Source organism: Pseudophryne corroboree (assembly GCF_028390025.1).
Source record: "Pseudophryne corroboree isolate aPseCor3 chromosome 3 unlocalized genomic scaffold, aPseCor3.hap2 SUPER_3_unloc_1, whole genome shotgun sequence".
Lineage (NCBI taxonomy): Eukaryota > Metazoa > Chordata > Amphibia > Anura > Myobatrachidae > Pseudophryne > Pseudophryne corroboree.
In genome coordinates, this window is record NW_026967493.1 from 1,131,986 (window position 1) to 1,144,887 (window position 12,902).

At 61.0% G+C, this 12,902-nt stretch overlaps 1 protein-coding gene across 1 annotated transcript in view; it reads left to right on the forward strand.

The window, feature by feature from the left end:
- The first annotated feature begins 5,115 nt into the window (after positions 1-5,115).
- The window catches only part of LOC134983134 (zinc finger protein 271-like), a 260,373-nt gene continuing 252,586 nt past the window's right edge, over positions 5,116-12,902 (forward strand). Inside the window, exon 1 of the mRNA XM_063948866.1 lies at positions 5,116-5,192. The gene's annotated coding sequence lies outside the window, so the exon portion shown is untranslated. The remainder of the gene's footprint in view (positions 5,193-12,902) is intronic.

Genomic DNA, 12,902 nt, shown 5'->3' on the forward strand with positions numbered 1-12,902 from the left:
CTAAACTGAGGTCTGGAGGAGGGGCATAGAGGGAGGAGCCAGTTCACACTCTGAAAAAGTCTTAAAGTGCCCAAGGCTCCTGCGGAACCGTCTATACCCCATGGTACTGAAGTGGACCCCAGCATCCTCTAGGACCTATGAGAAATGCACATAGAAAAATAACATATATATAGTTTATCTTGTCACATACAAAAATAGCAGCAGCCTCTGTACTACTTACACACTGGGACAGGACTCAGGAGGACTTTGTGTGTGTTTCTGTCTCTCTCTAGACCCACAGGACTCAGACACCGAGGTGTGGAGAGAGCTGTAAGGTGTGGTGATCCCATCTTACCCTTCTATCTCTCCTCTGGTTGGGAAACGCCATTGATAGTTCATGAAATCTGAAACTCCTGTGTCTCTGACTATACTGTCGTGCTCGCATTCTGGCTATCTGGTTCTGCTGCTGCATAAGAGGGAAAGCTAGTGATATCAGAGTGCTCTGGCCGGGGGACCCCCTGACAGACGGGGCTTGGGGTACAGTATACCCTGCATCCCCCTCTTAATCTGGCTATGAGGAGAGAAAGTTACAGATGATCAGACACAAAGAATGAGTCTAGAGGACTTAAGTGCAGAATGGAAGCTACGACACAGCACCCCCACCGAAGGCCGCTCACACCGCACCCTTATTCCATGGGTGTATGAGCAACAGGAGGACCCACTACATGCATTTAGTGTGTACTGGAAATGGGTCCTTTATCCAGGAGAACTGAGAAGTGTCTGGGACCAACTGCAGTATTTAGGCTGGATGTATGAGGCATCTCCTGCTGGATGTATGTATGTATGAGGCATCTCACGCTGCATGGCGTACTGAGGCTGGATGTATGAGGCATCTCACGCTGCATAGCGTATTGAGGCTGGATGTATGAGGCATCTCGCGCTGCATGGCATACTGAGGCTGGATGTATGAGGCACCTTGTGCTGCATGGCGTACTGAGGCTGGATGTATGAGGCACCTCCCACTACATGGTGTACTGAGGCTGGCTGTATGAGGCATCTCATGCTGCATAGCATATTAAGGCTGGATGTATGAGGCATCTCCTGCTGCATGGCGTATTGAGGCAGGATGTATGAGGCATCTCCTGCTGCATGGTGTACTGAGGCTAGATGTATGAGGCATCTCACGCTGCATGACATACTGAGGCTGGATGTATGAGGCATCTCACACTGCATAGCGTATTGAGGCTGGATGTATGAGGCATCTCGCGCTGCATGGTGTACTGAGGCTGGATGTATAATGCATCTCACGCTGCATAGTGTATTGAGGCTGGTTGTATGAGGCATAATATGCCTCATCTAACCAACTTGTCTACAATTCTGGTTATCTTACTCCAGTCCTCAGGGACCCTAACAGTGCATGTTTTCCAGATCTCCTCAGTATCACAATGTAAATACTTATCTTCAGCTTTGCATCTTTTACAGTCAGTAATTGAAACATCTGAGTAGAAACAAGGAGGTAAGTATAACGCATGCACTGTCAGGGTCCCCGAGGACTGGAGTCTGTGTAACGCATGCACTGTCAGGACCCCGAGGACTGGAGTCTGTGTGAGGCGTGTGCTGTCAGGGTCCCCGAGGACTGGAGTCTGTGTGACACGTGCACTGTCAGGGTCCCCGAGGACTGGAGTCTGTGTAACGCGTGCACTGTCAGGGTCCCCGAGGACTGGAGTCTGTGTAATATGTGCACTGTCAGGGTCCCCGAGGACTGGAGTCTGTGTGACGCGTGCACTGTCAGGACCCCGAGGACTGGAGTCTGTGTGACACGTGCACTGTCAGGACCCCGAGGACTGGAGTCTGTGTGACGCGTGCACTGTCAGGGTCCCCGAGGACTGGAGTCTGTGTAATATGTGCACTGTCAGGGTCCCCGAGGACTGGAGTCTGTGTGACACGTGCACTGTCAGGGTCCCCGAGGACTGGAGTCTGTGTGACACGTGCACTGTCAGGGTCCCCGAGGACTGGAGTCTGTGTGACGCGTGCACTGTCAGGACCCCGAGGACTGGAGTCTGTGTGACGCGTGCATTGTCAGGGTCCCCGAGGACTGGAGTCTGTGTGATGCGTGCACTGTCAGGGTCCCCGAGGACTGGAGTCTGTGTGATGCGTGCACTGTCAGGACCCCGAGGACTGGAGTCTGTGTAACACGTGCGCTGTCAGGGTCCCCGAGGACTGGAGTCTATGTAATATGTGCACTGTCAGGGTCCCCGAGGACTGGGGTCTATGTAATATGTGCACTGTCAGGGTCCCTGAGGACTGGAGTCTATGTAATATGTGCACTGTCAGGGTCCCCGAGGACTGGAGTCTATGTAATATGTGCACTGTCAGGGTCCCCGAGGACTGGAGTCTATGTAATATGTGCACTGTCAGGGTCCCCGAGGACTGGGGTCTATGTAATATGTGCACTGTCAGGGTCCCCGAGGACTGGAGTCTATGTAATATGTGCACTGTCAGGGTCCCCGAGGACTGGGGTCTATGTAATATGTGCACTGTCAGGGTCCCCGAGGACTGGAGTCTATGTAATATGTGCACTGTCAGGGTCCCCGAGGACTGGGGTCTATGTAATATGTGCACTGTCAGGGTCCCTGAGGACTGGAGTCTATGTAATATGTGCACTGTCAGGACCCCGAGGACTGGAGTCTATGTAATATGTGCACTGTCAGGGTCCCCGAGGACTGGGGTCTATGTAATATGTGCACTGTCAGGGTCCCCGAGGACTGGAGTCTATGTAATATGTGCACTGTCAGGGTCCCCGAGGACTGGGGTCTATGTAATATGTGCACTGTCAGGGTCCCCGAGGACTGGAGTCTATGTAATATGTGCACTGTCAGGGTCCCCGAGGACTGGAGTCTATGTAATATGTGCACTGTCAGGGTCCCCGAGGACTGGAGTCTATGTAATATGTGCACTGTCAGGGTCCCCGAGGACTGGAGTCTATGTAATATGTGCACTGTCAGGGTCCCCGAGGACTGGAGTCTATGTAATATGTGCACTGTCAGGGTCCCCGAGGACTGGGGTCTATGTAATATGTGCACTGTCAGGGTCCCTGAGGACTGGAGTCTATGTAATATGTGCACTGTCAGGGTCCCCGAGGACTGGAGTCTATGTAATATGTGCACTGTCAGGGTCCCCGAGGACTGGAGTCTATGTAATATGTGCACTGTCAGGGTCCCCGAGGACTGGAGTCTATGTAATATGTGCACTGTCAGGGTCCCCGAGAATTGGAGTCTGTGTAACGCGTGTGCTGGCATTGTTCTACCCACTCTTCTCCTCTGGCTCTATCCACGCACTTCTCTCTGAGGGGCATTATGTAGGTAATGCAGCGATGACGATCCCTAGTTTATGGCTGATGTAGAATACTTTTGCCATTGATGAGGGAGAACCAGATGGATTCCCTCCATTGATGGAAAGGTATAACCAAATGTTATTTTTTTTTTAATGTGGCGCCGGAACAAGGAACATTGGGGGTAATTCCAAGTTGATCGCAGCAGGCCATTTTTTAACAGTTGGGGCAAAACCATGTTCCCTTGCTCCTACTCCCGACACGTGAAGCCCGACCCCTGTATTCTGAAGAGCCCATGGGCCAGTCAGTGAAAAACCAGGGATCGATAGTGGGAACCATCGATGGTTAACCACTGCATAGTTGGCAGCCATTGATGGTTACTTTCCATATCACCATCGATGGTAACCATCAATGGCAACCACACTGATGGCCATCCCTAGCAGTCAGTCAGGGGCATATAAGCAGGTGAGAGGGGGGAGACAGGGCGCGGGGCTTTACACAGGTAACGCAGCGATGGCCATCCACAGCGGGCAGTGAGGGGCATATAGGCAGGTGAGCGTTCCTAGTGCGGCAGGAGTTTCTTTTCCTTCTTTGCTTTGTTCCGCAGATCCTATGTACTCTGCTGCTAGTCATGGGAGCATCCAGTGGGAGACATTCTCCTGAGGATGACCACGTTCCTGCACAGGGACATTGGCCGCAGTACTGTCCACCGTTCCACAGGGCTGGTCACAGTTGCTTGCATTTGCCACCATAATACTCTGCGGCTGCAAATCTGTTTCCATTTCCTCCAGGTGAGTCATCCTCCTGGTCCACCTCCTCTTTGGGGCTGGGTACTCTATGGATGCCCTAAGCCTGGAGATGTCAGGACCTGGATCAGGGCACACTCCGGGGGTACTTTCCTCCTCCCCCCCTCCGGGAAGGTCCATCTTTCCTGGGAAGGCTTCCACTAAGGAAACACTAAAAACTTGCGTCCATCTGGCAGTACTGAGAGGGTAGATGCTAGAATCAAGTGGCCTAAAGGACCTATGACAACGGAGGAGGAGCCATGTCAACAGGGGGAGGAGCTAGGCCAGTGTAACCCGAAAGTGAGCGAAGCACGGCGAACGAAGCAAACCCGAAAGCTCCGCTCTCCACCTGATTACTAAAGGTAATAGTTGGTGGCGTGGACAGTAGCGGAACTATCCCGCTGGCCTAGCTCCTCCCCCTTGTGTCCTGACTCCTCCCCCTTGTGTCCTGACCCCTCCCCCTTATGGAAAAGGTCCCTTAGCCTACTTGATTCTAGCATCTACCGTACGTTTTGGGTACCCTGTTCGGATATGGCTCCTCCCCCTGGTGACGTAGCTTTTCCCCTGGTGACGGTAGAGGTCCCTTACCCAAATTGGATTTAGAACAAACCATACTATGAGTGACAGACCCTACGCTTACACCCGGGAATATACAGGAGGTGGCTGTAGTATGGTAGGCCACAGAGCTGGGGCTGCTGAATGACAGAATAGAGACACACGGCAGGCGCCATGTTGTTTTAGTCTCTGTGAGCTGCAGATAATGATGTAGAGGCAGTGACCGGAGGGGAGAGAGGACGGGACTGGGGATCGGGGTTCTGAGTGACGGAACGTTGCGGCCTATTGAAGCGTGAGTGGGCGTGACTTAGAGTGGGAATGACGGAACGCCGCAGCCTATAGGTGGATTAAAAGGCGGGGCTAGAGTTGCTGAGTAACGGGATGCTGTGGGCTACAGGCGGGATATAGCGTTGCTTGGAGCCGCTGAGAGATTGCGGCAGTCCCTACCCATAATCCCATGCGCAATGTAATATGCTGTCCCGCCCCCTTCCTGTACACAGTCCTACGTCCTGTGTGTGTGCAACTGCCGCCTCTTCCTCGAGGTAATGCTTCCCTGCCTGCCACCTGCTGCCCCTGCCTGTTTTCTGACTGCCCTCACCTGCTGCCACCTGCCTGCCCCTTCCTGTCTCCTGACTACCCCCCTCACCTGCTGCACCCTGCCTTTCACCTGACTGCCTCTCTCTTGCAGCACCACACACCTACTGCCCCTGCCTGTCTCCTGACTAACCCCCTCACCTGACTGTCCCCTGCCTGTCTCCTGATTGCCCCCTGACTGTCTCCTGACTGCCGCCTGTCATCTGACTGCCCCCTGCCAGTCTCCTGACTGCCGCCACCCCCCCACCTGCTGCCACCTGCCTGTCTCCTTACTGCCTCCTGACCTGCTTCCCTCTGCCTGTCTCCTGACTGCTCCCCTGACCTGCTTCCCTCAGCCTGTCTGCTGACTGCCCCCCTCACCTGCTTCCCCCTGCCTGTCTTCTGACTGCCCCCCTCACCTGCTGCCACCTGCCTCTTACCTGACTGCCCCACGTCTCTCTCCTGACTGCACCCCTCACCTGCTTCCCCTGCCTGTCTCCTGACTGCCCCCTCACCTGCTGCCCCTTCCTGTCTCCTGACTGCCCCCTGCCTGTCTCCTGACTGCCCCCTGCCTGTCTCCTGACTGCCCCCCGCCTGTTATCTGACTGCCCCCCGCCTGTCATCTGACTGCCCCCCCGCCTGTCATCTGACTGCCCCCTGCCAGTCTCTTGACTGCCGCCACCCCCCCACCTGCTGCCACCTGCCTGTCTCCTGACTGCCCCCTGACCTGCTCCCCTCTGCCTGTCTTCTGACTGCCCCCTGCCTCTTACCTGACTGCACCCCTCATCTGCTTCCCCTGCCTGTCTTCTGACTGCCCCCCTGCCTGTCTTCTGACTGCCCCCCTGCCTGTCTCCTGACTGCCCCCCTCACCTGCTGCCACCTGCCTGTCCCTTCCTGTCTCCTGACTACCCCCCTCACCTGCTGGCCCCTGCCTGTCTCCTGACTGCCCCCCTCACCTGCTGCCACCTTCATGGCTCCTGACTGTCCCGCACCTGCTGGCCACTGCCTGTCACCTGACTGCCCCCTCACCTGCTGCCCCTGCAAGTCTCCTGACTGCCCCCTCACCTGCTGAACCCTGCCTTTCACCTGACTGCCTCTCTCCTGCAGCACCACACACCTACTGCCCCTGCCTGTCTCCTGACTAACCCCCTCACCTGACTGTCCCCTGCCTGTCTCCTGACCGCCCCCCTGACCTGCTTCCCTCTGCCTGTCTCCTGACTGCTCCCCTGACCTGCTTCCCTCAGCCTGTCTGCTGACTGCCCCCCTCACCTGCTTCCCCCTGCCTGTGTTCTGATTGCCCCCCTCACCTGCTGCCACCTGCCTCTTACCTGACTGCCCCACGTCTCTCTCCTGACTGCACCCCTCACCTGCTTCCCCTGCCTGTCTCCTGACTGCCCCCTCACCTGCTGCCCCTGCCTGTCTCCTGACTGCCCCCCTGCCTGTCTCCTGACTGCCCCCCTGCCTGTCTCCTGACTGCCCCCCTGCCTGTCTCCTGACTGCCCCCCCCTGTCATCTGACTGCCCCCCGCCTGTCATCTGACTGCCCCCTGCCAGTCTCCTGACTGCCCCCCTCACCTGCTGCCACCTGCCTGTCCCTTCCTGTCTCCTGACTACCCCCCTCACCTGCTGGCCCCTGCCTGTCTCCTGACTGCCCCCCTCACCTGCTGCCACCTTCATGGCTCCTGACTGTCCCGCACTTGCTGGCCACTGCCTGTCACCTGACTGCCCCCTCACCTGCTGCCCCTGCCAGTCTCCTGACTGCCCCCTCACCTGCTGCACCCTGCCTTTCACCTGACTGCCTCTCTCCTGCAGCACCACACACCTACTGCCCCTGCCTGTCTCCTGACTAACCCCCTCACCTGACTGTCCCCTGCCTGTCTCCTGATTGTCTCCTGACTGCCGCCTGTCATCTGACTGCCCCCTGCCAGTCTCCTGACTGCCGCCACCCCCCCACCTGCTTCCACCTGCCTGTCTCCTTACTGCCCCCTGACCTGCTTCCCTCTGCCTGTCTCCTGACTGCTCCCCTGACCTGCTTCCCTCAGCCTGTCTGCTGACTGCCCCCCTCACCTGCTTCCCCCTGCCTGTCTTCTGACTGCCCCCCTCACCTGCTGCCACCTGCCTCTTACCTGACTGCCCCACGTCTCTCTCCTGACTGCACCCCTCACCTGCTTCCCCTGCCTGTCTCCTGACTGCCCCCCCACCTGCTGCCCCTGCCTGTCTCCTGACTGCCCCCTGCCTGTCTCCTGACTGCCCCCTGCCTGTCTCCTGACTGCCCCCTGCCTGTCTCCTGACTGCCCCCCGCCTGTCTCCTGACTGCCCCCCCGCCTGTCTCCTGACTGCCCCCCCGCCTGTCTCCTGACTGCCCCCCGCCTGTCTCCTGACTGCCCCCCCGCCTGTCTCCTGACTGCCCCCCCGCCTGTCTCCTGACTGCCCCCCCCCGCCTGTCTCCTGACTGCCCCCCCCGCCTGTCTCCTGACTGCCCCCCCCCGCCTGTCTCCTGACTGCCCCCCCCGCCTGTCTCCTGACTGCCCCCCCCCGCCTGTCTCCTGACTGCCCCCCCGCCTGTCTCCTGACTGCCCCCCCCGCCTGTCTCCTGACTGCCCCCCCCGCCTGTCTCCTGACTGCCCCCACCGCCTGTCATCTGACTGCCCCCCCGCCTCTCATCTGACTGCCCCCTGCCAGTCTCTTGACTGCCGCCACCCCCCCCCACCTGCTGCCACCTGCCTGTCTCCTGACCTGCTTCCCTCTGCCTGTCTTCTGACTGCCCCCTGCCTCTTACCTGACTGCACCCCTCATCTGCTTCCCCTGCCTGTCTTCTGACTGCCCCCTGCCTGTCTTCTGACTGCCCCCCTGCCTGTCTTCTGACTGCCCCCCTCACCTGCTGCCACCTGCCTGTCCCTTCCTGTCTCCTGACTACCCCCCTCACCTGCTGGCGCCTGCCTGTCTCCTGACTGCCCCCTCACCTACTGCCACCTTCATGGCTCCTGACTGTCCCGCACCTGCTGGCCACTGCCTGTCACCTGACTGCCCCCTCACCTGCTGCCCCTGCCAGTCTCCTGACTGCCCCCTCACCTGCTGAACCCTGCCTTTCACCTGACTGCCTCTCTCCTGCAGCACCACACACCTACTGCCCCTGCCTGTCTCCTGACTAACCCCCTCACCTGACTGTCCCCTGCCTGTCACGTGACTGCCCCCTGCCTGTCTCCTGACCGCCCCCCTGACCTGCTTCCCTCTGCCTGTCTCCTGACTGCTCCCCTGACCTGCTTCCCTCAGCCTGTCTGCTGACTGCCCCCCTCACCTGCTTCCCCCTGCCTGTGTTCTGATTGCCCCCCTCACCTGCTGCCACCTGCCTCTTACCTGACTGCCCCACGTCTCTTTCCTGACTGCACCCCTCACCTGCTTCCCCTGCCTGTCTCCTGACTGCCCCCTCACCTGCTGCCCCTGCCTGTCTCCTGACTGCCCCCCTGCCTGTCATCTGACTGCCCCCCTGCCTGTCATCTGACTGCCCCCCCGCCTGTCATCTGACTGCCCCCCCGCCTGTCATCTGACTGCCCCCCCGCCTGTCATCTGACTGCCCCCCCGCCTGTCATCTGACTGCCCCCCCGCCTGTCATCTGACTGCCCCCTGCCAGTCTCCTGACTGCCGCCACCCCCCCACCTGCTGCCACCTGCCTGTCTCCTGACTGCCCCCTGACCTGCTTCCCTCTGCCTGTCTTCTGACTGCCCCCTGCCTCTTACCTGACTGCACCCCTCATCTGCTTCCCCTGCCTGTCTTCTGACTGCCCCCCTGCCTGTCTTCTGCCCGCCCCCCTGCCTGTCTTCTGCCCGCCCCCCTGCCTGTCTCCTGACTGCCCCCCTGCCTGTCTCCTGACTGCCCCCCTGCCTGTCTCCTGACTGCCCCCCTCACCTGCTCCCACCTGCCTGTCTCCTGACTACCCCCCTCGCCTGCTGGCCCCTGCCTGTCTCCTGACTGCCCCCCTCACCTGCTGCCACCTTCATGGCTCCTGACTGTCCCGCACTTGCTGGCCACTGCCTGTCACCTGACTGCCCCCTCACCTGCTGCCCCTGCCAGTCTCCTGACTGCCCCCTCACCTGCTGCACCCTGCCTTTCACCTGACTGCCTCTCTCCTGCAGCACCACACACCTACTGCCCCTGCCTGTCTCCTGACTAACCCCCTCACCTGACTGTCCCCTGCCTGTCTCCTGATTGCCCCCTGCCTGTCTCCTGACCGCCCCCCTGACCTGCTTCCCTCTGACTGTCTCCTGACTGCTCCCCTGACCTGCTTCCCTCAGCCTGTCTGCTGACTGCCCCCTCACCTGCTTCCCCCTGCCTGTCTTCTGACTGCCCCCCTCACCTGCTGCCACCTGCCTCTTACCTGACTGCCCCACGTCTCTCTCCTGACTGCACCCCTCACCTGCTTCCCCTGCCTGTCTCCTGACTGCCCCCTCACCTGCTGCCCCTGCCTGTCTCCTGACTGCCCCCTGACCTGCTTCCCTCTGCCTGTTTTCTGCCTCTTACCTGACTGCACCCCTCATCTGCTTCCCCTGCCTGTCTTCTGACTGCCCCCCTGCCTGTCTTCTGACTGCCCCCTGCCTGTCTTCTGACTGCCCCCCTGCCTGTCTTCTGACTGCCCCCCTGCCTGTCTTCTGACTGCCCCCCCCGCCTGTCTTCTGACTGCCCCCCCCGCCTGTCTTCTGACTGCCCCCCCCCGCCTGTCTTCTGACTGCCCCCCCCGCCTGTCTTCTGACTGCCCCCCCCCGCCTGTCTTCTGACTGCCCCCCCCCGCCTGTCTTCTGACTGCCCCCCCCCGCCTGTCTTCTGACTGCCCCCCCCGCCTGTCTTCTGACTGCCCCCCCGCCTGTCTTCTGACTGCCCCCTCGCCTGTCTTCTGACTGCCCTCCTCACCTGCTGCCACCTGCCTGTCCCTTCCTGTCTCCTGACTACCCCCCTCACCTGCTGCACCCTGCCTTTCACCTGACTGCCTCTCTCCTGCAGCACCACACACCTGCCCCTGGCTGTCTCCTGACTAACCCCCTCACCTGACTGTCCCCTGCCTGTCTCCTGACTGCCCCCCCGCCTGTCTCCTGACTGCCCCCCCGCCTGTCTCCTGACTGCCCCCCCGCCTGTCTCCTGACTGCCCCCCCGCCTGTCTCCTGACTGCCCCCCCCCCCCCGCCTGTCTCCTGACTGCCCCCCCCGCCTGTCATCTGACTGCCCCCTGCCAGTCTCCTGACTGCCGCCACCCCCCCCACCTGCTGCCACCTGCCTGTCTCCTGACTGCCCCCTGACCTGCTTCCCTCTGCCTGTTTTCTGACTGCCCCCTGCCTCTTACCTGACTGCACCCCTCATCTGCTTCCCCTGCCTGTCTTCTGACTGCCCCCCTGCCTGTCTTCTGACTGCCCCCCTGCCTGTCTTCTGACTGCCCCCCTCACCAGCTGCCACCTGCCTGTCCCTTCCTGTCTCCTGACTACCCCCCTCACCTGCTGGCCCCTGCCTGTCTCCTGACTGCCCCCCTCACCTGCTGTCACCTGCCTGCCCCTTCCTGTCTCCTGACTACCCCCCTCACCTGCTGCACCCTGCCTTTCACCTGACTGCCTCTCTCCTGCAGCACCACACACCTACTGCCCCTGCCTGTCTCCTGACTAACCCCCTCACCTGACTGTCCCCCGCCTGTCTCCTGACTGCCCCCCCGCCTGTCTCCTGACTGCCCCCCCGCCTGTCTCCTGACTGCCCCCCCGCCTGTCTCCTGACTGCCCCCCTCACCTGCTGCCACCTGCCTGTCCCTTCCTGTCTCCTGACTACCCCCCTCACCTGCTGCCACCTGCCTGTCTCCTGACCTGCTTCCCTCTGCCTGTCTTCTGACTGCCCCCTGCCTCTTACCTGACTGCACCCCTCATCTGCTTCCCCTGCCTGTCTTCTGACTGCCCCCCTGCCTGTCTCCTGACTGCCCCCCTCACCTGCTGCCACCTGCCTGTCCCTTCCTGTCTCCTGACTACCCCCCTCACCTGCTGGCCCCTGCCTGTCTCCTGACTTCCCCCCTCACCTGCTGCCACCTGCCTGTCCCTTCCTGTCTCCTGACTGCCCCCCTCACCTGCTGCACCCTGCCTTTCACCTGACTGCCTCTCTCCTGCAGCACCACACACCTGCCCCTGCCTGTCTCCTGACTAACCCCCTCACCTGCTGCCCCCTGCCTGTCTCCTGACTGCCCCCCTGACCTTCCTTCTACCTGTCTCCTGATTGCTCCCCTGACATGCTTCCCTCTGCCTGTCTCCTGACTGCTCCCCTGACCTGCTTCCCCCAGCTTGTCTGCTGACTGCCCCATCACCTGCTTCCCCCTGCCTGTCTTCTGACTGCCCCCCTAACCTGCTGCCCCCTGCCTCTTACCTGACTGCCCCACGTCTCTCCTGACTGCAACCCTCACCTGCTTCCCCTGCCTGTCTCCAGACTGCCCCCCTCACCTGCTGCCACCTGCCTCTTACCTGACTGCCCCACGTCTCTCTCCTGACTGCCCCCTCACCTGTTGCCCCTGCCTGTCTCCAAACTGCCCCCCTCACCTGCTACCACCTGCCTCTCACCTGACTGCTCCCCCCCCCTGCCTGGCTCCTGACTGCCCCCTGCCTGGCTCCTGACCGCCCCCCTGACCTGCTTCCCTCTGCCTGTCTCCTGACTGCTCCCCTGACCTGCTTCCATCAGCCTGTCTGCTGACTGCCCCCCTCACCTGCTTCCCCCTGCCTGTCTTCTGACTGCCCCCTGACCTGCTTCCCTCTGCCTGTCTTCTGACTGCCCCCTGCCTCTTACCTGACTGCACCCCTCATCTGCTTCCCCTGCCTGTCTCCTGACTGCCCCCCCTGCCTGTCTTCTGACTGCCCCCCCTGCCTGTGTCCTGACTGCCCCCCTCACCTGCTGCCACCTGCCTGTCCCTTCCTGTCTCCTGACTACCCTCCTCACCTGCTGGCCCCTGCCTGTCTCCTGACTGCCCCCCTCACCTGCTGCCACCTTCATGGCTCCTGACTGTCCCGCACCTGCTGGCCACTGCCTGTCACCTGACTGCCCCCCTCACCTTCTGCCCCTGCCAGTCTCCTGACTGCCCCCTCACCTGCTGCACCCTGCCTTTCACCTGACTGCCTCTCTCCTGCAGCACCACACACCCACTGCCCCTGCCTGTCACCGGACTGTCCCCTGCCTGTCACCGGACTGTCCCCTGCCTGTCACCGGACTGTCCCCTGCCTGTCACCGGACTGTCCCCTGCCTGTCACCGGACTGTCCCCTGCCTGTCACCGGACTGTCCCCTGCCTGTCACCGGACTGTCCCCTGCCTGTCACCGGACTGTCCCCTGCCTGTCACCGGACTGTCCCCTGCCTGTCACCGGACTGTCCCCTGCCTGTCACCGGACTGTCCCCTGCCTGTCACCGGACTGTCCCCTGCCTGTCACCGGACTGTCCCCTGCCTGTCACCGGACTGTCCCCGGACTGCCCCCTGCCTGTCCCCGGACTGCCCCCTGCCTGTCCCCGGACTGCCCCCTGCCTGTCACCGGACTGCCCCCTGCCTGTCACCGGACTGCCCCCTGCCTGTCACCGGACTGCCCCCTGCCTGTCACCGGACTGCCCCCTGCCTGTCACCGGACTGCCCCCTGCCTGTCACCGGACTGCCCCCTGCCTGTCACCGGACTGCCCCCTGCCTG